The sequence below is a fragment of the Schistocerca cancellata genome, chromosome 6, assembly GCF_023864275.1.
Source record: "Schistocerca cancellata isolate TAMUIC-IGC-003103 chromosome 6, iqSchCanc2.1, whole genome shotgun sequence".
Taxonomy (NCBI): domain Eukaryota; kingdom Metazoa; phylum Arthropoda; class Insecta; order Orthoptera; family Acrididae; genus Schistocerca; species Schistocerca cancellata.
The window spans coordinates 122,625,631-122,637,582 of record NC_064631.1 but is presented as its reverse complement, the minus strand read 5'-3'; positions in this window follow the sequence as shown (position 1 = coordinate 122,637,582).

The window sequence follows — 11,952 nt, the reverse complement described above, 5'->3', positions numbered from 1 at the left end:
GACAATTACGAGACCATAAGATAGAGACTCACCAATGGAAAGCCATGCCCACTGGGTGGAGTTTCTCATGTGTAATTGTTGAATAAATGTAGTGGTGTGTTTAGGTTATCTTTGAATTGTAATAGAATTTATCGGAATAAAAAAGATAGTGAAAAGAAAAAGATTGGTGGCCTTGTTCTTCGAATAGTGTGTAGTCATGATATCCAGAATTTATAATGTGTGCGCCATTCATATTCAGTGCGATGGCCACGTGTTGGTCAAAGCCGTTCGGTAAGAAAGAAAATGTGGTATTGCCAAAGCGTAGTGAACAATCAGAGTTGTGTAAATTCCCAATAGTCAGATGTGCGTTATCCGTTTCCGCTGCGTAATATTCAAACAGGAGAATAATTTGTAGCTTAACTGTGGGTACTACAGTTCATAATCAGTCATTGATGTTTTCTCGAAAAATAAGAATAAAGCCACTCGCTTGGCAGATCACTCATCTTGCTGGCCTGACTGCTTGATGCCACAGTATGAGCAAAGCTTGTGGGTGCCTCTCAATTCATAAACTTCTGAACGTTTTTTGAGGCTGTTAATACATATTAGATCTGAACAGTCAAACTCACAAACGACGTTGTACCTTCCATTGTAGTTTCCGTCTGATGAGAACTCCCAGAGGAAAAATTTCATGTTTCTTGTTTTTCAGAAGGGCGAGTATTTTTTTTTTATTTCGCTGTAAGTTTTTGTTACTCCGTGGAGCTCTAGATTATGTAAGGGAATTTTAATCAGCTGTGATGGGTAGAGGAGAAAATAATAATTCTATTCACGTACTTAACTGCTTTGTAAAACGTTTTGTGTAGCAACGGCGCCTCCATCTTGTCTAAAATGTGTTGTTTTGACAGGTTGGAATCTTGGTTTTGGGGCATGTTGGCATAAACCACGTGGCGTATGCCAACCTACCCCTCACTCGCAGTTTTTTCACATAGATATCTACGTTTATTGCCTACTTTCTTTTACATTTCGTTGAAGGTTTGTCACGAGGAATTACAAGAGAAAGACGGAAAGAGGAAAGCATGCTGGTCAGAACGTAATGCCTTACATGCTCCGATTATCGACAAAAGAATCCTAGCCGCCATAGCAGAAGAATTCAACATCGCTGTACGGAACATAGCTAGGCAGCGAGAGAATATGATGCTTCCACTGATGTAGTCCCTGATGTTCTAAATATTTATGAAACTCATAGGAAATGTATCGGCCTAGTGACTTTTTAAAAAAGTGGTTATGTAAGCTTTTGCCTGCGGGCATACTGAACTCCAAGGCCATATATCTAGCACTACACATTTCTGTCATAATATCAGATTCGCAACTAATGACATACCTCATATTTTGTGTTTCAGGTTTTCTCCCTTGAACATAAGTTTCTGTTAAGTGAATACCTTAAGGAAGCCTAGGATATTTATTTCGGCTTACGCCCGAAGAAGGTTAGAAAATTTGCTTTTCAATACGCCACGAAAAATGAAGTTAACGTACAACTTTCTTGGGAGGAAAGGAAAATGGCGGAACCTGCCTGGCATCAGACTTTATCCATGCTGTAATGAGACATTCCGACGCAGAGACATACAATTCCTTAAAGGCTGCGATCTATACAGTCCGTAAAAAAGCCTTTCAAAAATTCTAAAGTTACAGTTCCATATCCATAATTTTTTTCTCTTGTCAAAGAAATCAATAAATTTAATTTTTTTATTTATTTCGCCACAATCCGAACACCTTAAGCCACAAGCCTAGCCAGGGCTACAAGTTTTAACGAAGTAAATGTGTATAGTTTCTTCAGTTTGCTTAAAAATATTTTGAATCGACTGAAGTTACAAGTTCAAGATATATGGAATATGGAGGAAACGGGTATCACAACTGTACTGAAACCAGACAGAGGGGTAGCCTAGAAAAGTCTGAAACAATTTTTGAGGATGACATCTGCTGAAAGACAGCCTCGTAACCCTAGCAACAAGTATATCATCTGGAGATAATGCTATCCCTCCATTCACATATTTACTACAGCAAAACACAAACCTCATTTTGTTCGAGACACTCCAGAAGCTCGAAGGATCGCCTAACACTTATTCTGCTTCACAACCACGACTCGCATTTGTCTATTGAAGCACTTGATTATTGTTGTCCTACCGTCTCCCCCACACTGCTGTCATAAATTGCAGCCTCTGGACCAGAGTGTGTTTGGGCCACTTAAACAATATATTAGTACTGCTTGCAATGCTTGGATGAGTAATCATCCTTAGTAAATGATTTGAATTGATGACATACCCAGCATCGTGAACACAGCTTCTCCGGTTGCAACAACCCCATCCAGTATCACCGCAGGGTTTAGGGTAAGAGACATTTGCCCTTTGAATTCTGACATCTTTCATGAACTCTACTTTCTGGCATCATCTGTCACTAATCGCCTGCCTCCTGATGTGAATGCTGACGTTGTAACTGATCCGCCTCCTCAATGTAGCCCTTCCACCTCGTCCTCCACTGATGCACCTATTCCAAGCACACCAACATCGTCGTGAATCGTAACACCAGAAGAAATTCGCCATTTTCCAAAAGCAGGCCCACGAAAACTGTTTAATCGTGACAGGAAACGGAGACACACTGCTGTCTTGACAGACACACCTACCAAAAATGTACTGGCAAAAAGTAATCAAGTGTCAATTAGTAGGCCTATTTTAGAGAAGTCAGGCAAAATGCCTGCAATTAAAAAAAAGAAGGGAAAGCATTCTCGGGGTAATGATTGACAAATGATGGAAAAGTCATGTGTAATGAGCTATGCTGATTCTGAGGATAGCCGCGATTTCCCCCTAAGAAAAAAAAAAATTAAGAGGAATATGAGCACAAGTACCCATCATCTCGAGAATGCCCACCAACACAAACTATTAAAGACAAAAGCATAAATGTAGTCCAAGAAGGCAATTCGAAGCAGTATCAATTGGAAGACTTCATGTTGGCGACGTATAGTGCATACCTGTATCCTGTAAAGATATTGGAAATTGATGGTGGTGAAATATTTCTTTGCACAATCGTTAAAGAAAAGAAATTTGGGAGATGGCCGGACGTTCCAGACACGATCTGGTATAACAGAAGCAAAATTGAGCAAAAACTAATACCACCAGTTCAAATGAGCAACCGAGCTACATGTTGATGGACATGAAGTTGTGATTCCATAATTTCGTTGCTATTTTTTATTTTATTATCATCTTTCTGAGTTAATTTATTGTCTTAATTATATTTTAATATTGTTGCCATTTTGACAGACACTAATACAAAATGTACTTCAACTGAAATATCTAAAAGTTATAATTATTCATCCACCTTCTTTTATCAAAACAAAACCTACACAGTCTTTATACAAGAATTTCTGCAAAATGCTATGACAAACTATGGATAACATACATATTTGTGAAGCTGTTGATAAGCGATGAATATGGTTAGGATTTACGATATAGTGTAAATGTTAAAATGACTTATAACAAAAATTCATATTGATGGAGATGTTAACAAGCTATGAGTGTCGTTAAGGTCTATGAGGATCCGTCTCAGGTTTGAACTACGTAAAGTGAGTTTCCACTTGACTCTATTTTCCGTTTCTTGATGTATGTATGTGCTGTACTGTATGCTGTCAACGGGACGAGAGAACTGATAAAAATATTTCACTCCTTTAGCAACCTGGGAGTAGTCTGACGTCAAACAATGCAAGGTAACGTTATAGATGACTGAGTCAAGTCCAGACGTCGCTGGCACATCTTTGTCACACCCCAATCGCATGTTAAGTATACTTGTAGAACAGTCTTTAACGTTAAATAACGTCAATGCAACGACTGTAAAAGTAAATTGCTGAAACGTAGTGTCTAGTGGGAAGACAACGTGAAAGCGATGGGATTCACTGATGACGCTGTAGCACGATGGCAATGTGTTGTATAGACGAGATTTTGAATGTTAAAATTTGTAAGTTAGTGTAAAATTCCGAATATCATTGCAGGAATACTGCTGCACAAATGCGATAGAAACAAATTTATTTAGGTGGTTAGTTAAGATGTTAGTAACAGCACTTTTGTTGTCCAAATGAACTGGATCCAGTTTTCAACGTTTTATGTAAATCTAAAACAATAAATTTTAGAAATAGCCATGATAAAATGTTAATTGAATGGATTGCATAAATTTTTTGGCAACTGTATTGCAAGAAAAAAGCCAATTTGAATAAATATCTTCTACAGTGATAACAAATCTATGATTCAATTACTAAGCAGAATTAGAAAATTTCCTTCTTCTTTCTTTCTTTTGGAACTACTTAATTAATTTTTTAGCATGCATATTTTATTGTGTTTTTGCCAATTAACGTCGGAGATATGTTAGAGTTACTATGATAACAGTACTATTGAGAGGTACTTGTCTGTTTGTCTTTGATGCTCGTAGTGTACCTATTTTAAAAACTGTTTTTTGTCAATGAGAACGTTTGAATTTTTAAATCTCACAGTGGAGGGGATAAATAATATTTTTTGCACTGGGATGTATAATATTCACTTGCAAGCTTCACTTTATAGCTGAGAAAGAGAATGTTATCTGATGTGTAAACTAATAGGCCGTGTGTGGTGCAGATATATCTTCATTTATTCAGCTTCCTTAATAAATTAATCTGATGTATTTGCAGTGATAGTAGCAATCCCTTCAGTAGTAAGCTATCACTCACTTTATTCCAATGCTCTTTACAACCTTTCTTCATTAACAATTTTAGTATTACGAAGCACAATGTTTACCTTTGGTCCACGTCACCAGTGCACACCAAGTGAAGTGTTTCGCGCTGACCTTTTGAGTTTGGAGATTGAAGTGAACAATACCCAATGGGGCCGTTGTACAGCATGTTTGTAGGCAGCAGACAGTATGTTCGTTACCTTATTCGGCCGATCTACACGAAATTATCGTCATAAATAGCGTCTATGTGAGCAATGGAAAGAGGAGAGGTTAAATAGATAGTTTGATCTGATATGTGACTGTGATTCAAGCAAAACATTTTATGTACATTTCAGTTGATACGTACAGAAACTGTGTTGCATGTGACATTGCTGTCTTAATATTTGCTAGATCATTTGTTAGCAATTTACAGCTATGTCTGCTATATCATTCTCAGTTAAAAGCTACTGTCATCACTAAGCCGGCCAGTGTGGCCGAGCGGTTCTGGGCGCTTCGGTCTGGAACCGAGCGACCGCTACGGTCGCAGGTTCGAATCCTGCCTCAGGCATGGATGTGTGTGATGTCCTTAGGTTAGTTAGGTTTAAGTAGTTCTAAGTTCTAGGGGACTGATGACCTCAGATGTCTCACAGTGCTCAGAGCCAATTTTTGTTATCACTACCTGAAATTTGACTTCTTATTATGTATCGCAACCTTTGCCCCTCACTAGAAAGTGTCTTTCAGTCTCAATCAAGAAACATGTTTCTATGATCTTAGTGATATTCTGCGCAGATACATCTACAGAAGAAACCAGGTGGGAGGACCATTAGAATTTCTATGTTACTTCTTGATACGGCAATGTACAACTAAGCCCCTTTCAGTTCTCCATCCATAGTACAAATGTGGACAGGCATGTATAATTAGTTGCTGCACTGAGAAGGGAATACGTTGGACTCAACTTGCCCTAAACGTTGTCTCTGGTTTCCATTTATATCCAACGTCCTGTGTGTTGCTATTGTTTTATCACCGTAAATGTACTTCACTCAGATAAGAGAATTAAGCTTCTTTATTGGAAGAACGGTGTTAATGGCGAATTGAGAATGAATAAGCTATGGACAAGTGCTATATATTAAATTGGCCCTAGGAATTTGTATCAGATATCACAAAATATTAAAAAAATATTTACCAAGCGCCGATGAATTTAACAATTGTATCAGCGAAGTTAGTCTTTAGTCATCGGAGAGAATATAACAACCGAAATTTAGTTTTTTCCCAAATAAAATATTGTTGAATGGCAGTGGAAATGAGTGTGTCTAGTACGCGAGAGGCAAAAGATCTGGTTTAAGTACAGAAGTACGCTTAATGGAGACTAAAGGAATTAGGTGACAAGTCGAGCCATTATGTAGCTGCTATAACTCAACAACAAAAGAAACAGGTTTGCATAATATGTTCTGCATTACGTAGCCACTTCTATGGCAGAATATTTAAACGACCGGAATATTTACCTGACTCCACAGAATGAATAACAGAGCGTTCGTGCCGGCTGGACACAAGTTAACGCTGCACATCTAAATAGTAAGACAACAGCTTTAAATTTAATGAATAGAGAGAGAGAGAGAGAGAGAGGGGGAGAGAGAGTGGCACGATTAAGTCCGTAAGAAATGCATCAAGTAGTTAACTGCAGACCGCCGTCAGAAGTGGTCTGTGCAGAAACTTCTGCGGATTATATTTACGGCTGTTATTTTCCTTTCGAATCATGACTTACTTAAACGTGGAGTGGACGCACTGAAGTTAAGAGCACTCCTTCCACCTAGTTGAAGTCACGACAATGGAGATCTGGTGTCAGTTATATCGAAATGAACGACCGGCGGGAGAAAGTATAAGATGCAGCCACCACTTTTGACATCTAATACGAAAGAGTACTTAAAACTGGCGGAAAATACTTCAAGCGAAATGCTGTATAGGAACGTGCGCTTAATGGAGATTATTTCCATGCTTTGTTTTGCTACGGTTAATCATAGACAATCCGACATTTCGCGACTTACCGAAGGTGTTGATAAAATTCATTTGATTGTCAAGCGGACGAGCCGTGTTCAAACTACATTCAGCCTGTTTTTCACATTTTGAACTGTCCGTCCGGTCACTGAAACGTTTTTTTCTGTAGTCTTGGTAGATGGAACACATTGGTTATAGAATATCAGTTATGCGGTAATAATATGTTACCGTCGCAAGTAAATGTAATGAATACTGAGAAAAGGCGAGATTCCACATAGACGTCTCACAGAAATGAAAACAGTAAATAAATGGGTGTGAACTATGTTGCAACAAAGGAATTCAAGAGTCAAGATTTCCAAAACGGAATGGGGCTTCAGAACATTAAAAACATATGTTTTGACAGAGATCAGAGAGGCTGTGCGATTGCGAAACTGTTGCGTTCATTTGTTGCAGCTAATGTGACGGACTATTACATTTTCATCATTTCCTTGGGAGCGATCACATTCACATTCATACAAACACTATATCCGACAAGAAGGCTCAAATTACTCACTTACCTAAAACGTGTCGTCCTCATCCCACAGGCGACACTACATGCGGATATGTGGGGGCATGTGGTCAGCACACCGCTCTTCCGACCGTTTTGTCAGTTTACGAAACCGAAGCCGCTACTTCTCCATCAAGTAACTCCTTAGTTTGCCTCACATGGGCTGTGTGAACCCCGCTAACCGATACGACTCGGCGAACCGGACGTTCATCCATCCAAGTGCTAGTCCAGCCCGACAGCGCTTAACTTCGGTGATCTGACAGGAACCGGTGTTACCACTGCAGCAACGCCGTTGGCTCATTCACTTACCAATCACAGAAATTAGGAGCGTCGATAAGAGATTCCTATCATATGACGCACGTACTGTCACTAATGGCGCGTATGACATACCAGACGCATTTTCCGATGAAGGATTCGGTTGTCTTGTCACCTTGTCATAAAAACTTTTCGGTTGCCATTCGAAATCCACTTCCTTCCGGATGCTAATAGAGAAGATGTGCAGAATCAATTGTCATTATAAGTCCGTACAAGGCGCTGTTCGCCGGCCGGAGTGGCCGTGCAGTTCTAGGCGCTACAGCCTGGAACCGCGAGACCGCTACGGTCGCAGGTTCAAATCCTGCCTCGGGCATGGATGTATGTGATGTCCCTAGGTTAGTTAGGTTTAAGTAGTTCTAAGTTCTAGGGGACAGATGACCTCAGAAGTTGAGTCCCATAGTGCTCAGAGCCATTTGAACCAGGCGCTGTTCGGCTGCTAATAGACTAGTCGTGCATAATCAACTGTTATTATAGATCTCTATCTTACGACTCGTTGCTGAAAACGGACGTTACACCATGGCACAGACACAAACTTGAATGAAGCGAACATAGAAAAAAAAAAAACAATTGATAGGCGTGAGGTTTGCACATAGCTCGCCCTCTTGGCAGTTCAACAACCGTAACCGCTTAACCACGACACCACTTCTCCTTCGTGCTGCTTTGTATTGAATTTCATGTTCTTCTTCACAGTCCAGGACACATTCTTCCTTTTTTCATGCTTGATCTGTGTTCAGTTTTTGACGGGCTGTCCACTGCCGTTGGGCCCTCTTACCACTAAATCTAAGGAGTTGCGATGGGGAGTTTCTCTTGTGAGTAACGCGAGCGTGGCGAGAGGTATGCATGGGCATCCTCATTTCGACTGTTGAAGATCAAAGATTACGCATTAATATTAATCTCTTAGTAGCTAAAAGCTGCCAGAAATCAACAGTCCTTTAAGGGAGGTTTTAAATGGGACCACAGTGAACCATAGCACTTTTACTCAGTGGTCTAAGCATTTAGTCGTGGTCATGCGAGTACAGATGATAATCGATCTCTAAAGAGATCAAAGATATCAACATGTCTATGAAATTTCTGATTTGTGAAACATGCTTTCGAAAAATATTGTACAGACCTACTATGAACTGTCCTATTCACAAAGACTAGCTGTTCATCAGTATTCTGAAATCATTTAGTCAACAGAAATAATTTCTGCACAGTTGAACTCCCACCGCTGGATTCTTGAAATGAAGCGGTAACAGTTAGACATCGCAGCCGTAATGTATAAAGGATTCGGCATGGAATATGAAGAAATATTGCTTGTACTGGTCGCTGCTGACGAAACTTAAGTTAAAAGTAATAGAAAACAACGATGTCCAGCTTGACCCCTCCATGTGTAGCCACAGCCTTTTTTTGTATCATCATCTTGCGTAAACAACGAGACGAGAAGTCCGCGAATGGTGTCTATAGTTCTCCACAACATAGGTGCCGTTACTTAGGAAACGTTACTACAGTACAGCTTGGAGAATACTGTTGGGATGTATTACCTTGTGCTAATCTACATTATATACGTTATTTCACATCACATCCACTCATTTTCAAATTTGAAACGAGCCGTACAGTTATGTCGTTTTCCTTCTCTGGAAGAGTCATCTGTCAGAGTTACACAATATTATAATTCCGGGAAAGAGAGACACAGTGTTACACAATATTATAATTCTGGAAGCGAGAGGCGCACTGCAACTGAATTGTTTTCATTTTTCTAATGTAAAGATGGCGACACAAACCAGTACTAACTAAAATTAAATGTACAAAACAAGGCCTGCCGACAGTAATGAAAATACACGAAAGAAGCGTGTGCGATTGTGACATAATTCACATGTTATATTAAAGGTCTTCGAGCATGATTTGATTTACTAAAAATGATATGTTAATGAAATTCAAATACAATGATCAAGCAACATAACAGTGGTTAACAAATACGCTTAAGACCTTCGATGCGACCAAACTCTTGTCTATGTCGATAACAGATAGCGATTAGAATCACATAGATTAGCTTCCAAAGTATTATGAAACATAATCTGTTAAAGATTTTCATCAAGACGTGTTGCTGAAACTTGAAGATACAAAACATTTCAATTTCTAGAATGTTGTACCTCAGTAACATACTACAGGGTAAAATATTAAAACTGAATCTGTGAGTTGGAAAATGGGTCAAGCCCCATAAAAAAGATTTTTCCGGGGGTACGGATAACTATATTACTAGACAAAGAGGGTAAGAATAGTGTAAAATAGTTGCTACGTAGGAATTGGACCCAGCATGAAATAGTATACACCGTTACAACGTACTTTGACTAACGAGTGTGGTAAGCCGGCCGGAGTGGCCGTGCGGTTCTAGGCGCTACAGTCTGGAGCCGGGCCACCGCTACGGTCGCAGGTTTGAATCCTGCCTCGGGCCTGGATGTGTGTGATGTCCTTAGGTTAGTTAAGTTTAAGTAGTTCTAGGTCTGTGGTGAGTATCTTTCAATCATCTCTATTTTGTCCATTCTTCGTTGGCTACTGGCAGATACTCATATAAAGAGGTTTCTGCTCTTGAGGAATGTTAGGTAGATATTTCTTTACATCGTTAGGTCGTCTTGTTTCTTCGTTTTTATTGGAACATTGGAACAGATAGTTATTGAGGATGTAGGTTGCAAGTGCTACTGAAGTGATAAAAAAGTGTTGGCATAGTAAAGGAGTACGTGACGGGTCACATCATATATATTACATCAGTCTTCTGGCTGGTTTGATGTGACCCGTCACGTATTCCTCTACTGCATAAGCTGTTAAGCTGACTGTGTGTTAATTCTCGCGCTTTTCGGCTCTTACTGTCTTCAGGTTTAGAGAATAATGTTTTTTCGAGTCTGAACGTCGACCAGTCTCACACGGTGTACACACCAACGGGAATAGACGTTCTTTTTCCCACTTACTCCAATGATTTTAGAAATTTTGATGGGATGTTATCGTTCCTTTCTGCCTACTTTGATGTTAAGTCGTGTAAGAAATGAGTAACAAGTGCAAAATTGCAAGATAATAAGTTAAGACATTTCTTAATTAAAGCAGTTTGGTGTTGGAATAATCAAAATAAATACTCTCTCATAATTTTGAGAATCAACCGCCCTTATGGCTATTAATAGAGAAGAAATTTATATTAATCATAATAGCCCTCGAAAAGGACACCTGCAGCAGCGATAAATAAATCACAAGTCCAAACATTCAGTTTTCTGAAAAAATCAATTTTAAAAGTTAAGTGTCGAAAGTTACGATTACCCAAGATTTTCTTTTACAAGAATGGAATGAATGCAATATGTAACTGATAGAAAATAATTAGAAAAACATCGCAGACATTGACTACTAGAGAAAGTAAGATCAAAGTTTCCAAATATTTGCACAATATGTACAGGCCGAAATAATCGAAATTAAAAAATCTTAAAGCTAATCATAAATTGGTCATATTACCCATTTCAGGAGAGACTTAAAATACTTGGTAGACAATATTAACATAAGAGTTTGTAATAACAGCGTAGATTAAACAAACGTAACTTAAAAAAACTACGCTGCTAGCGAGAACAGCTCCACTAAGGTGATGTCGGGCAGACACAAACGCTCCGGAGAAACGCGTCCCTATGCGCAACAGCACTAGATTCTCATGGCCATGTGGCGCACCAAACAGCAGATGGCTCTGAGCACTATGGGACTTAACATCTGATGTCATCGGTCCCCTAGACCTTTGAACTAACCTAAGGACATCACACATATCCATGCCAGAGACAGGATTCGAACTTGCGACCGTAGCAGTCACGCGGTTCCAGACTGTAGCGCCTAGAACCACTCGGCCACCGCAAACCCAAGATTCATAAAAATAAGAGCTCCAGGAAGTGGTGCTTCATTGCTAGTATTTACAAGTAACGCTCCTTTCCATGGCACTCAGAACGATCATTACTATAGCGAGATGTCGGTATTCCATAATTTCAGCTCTATGCAGAGCGCCACCACCCAAAAGCGCACAGCATGGACAAACGGGAAGACAATTCAGCTGAAGTGCGCTAGGCGTGTGGTGAAAACTTCGATGCAGCTACTAAATGCACACCCACAGCTAACCAGTCTCCGCACAAATAGAGCCAATGCGGCACACAGCCGACGGGCCGATCGCTGTCCGTGTTGTCCTCTCACCACGACCAGGACTCCTCCCACACTCCACACGCTACGGCATGTTTTCCATACTCCATGCCAGCGATAACACAGGAAGCTACGGATAATTCATGAATTCTAGATCGGCGCCAGCAAATGAAAATGGTAGGACAGATGAAACGAAACCACTGCGGCCCAATAACCTCTTTTTTAACTCATAGATTCAGTTATTAGAACTTTATTGCTTCGTT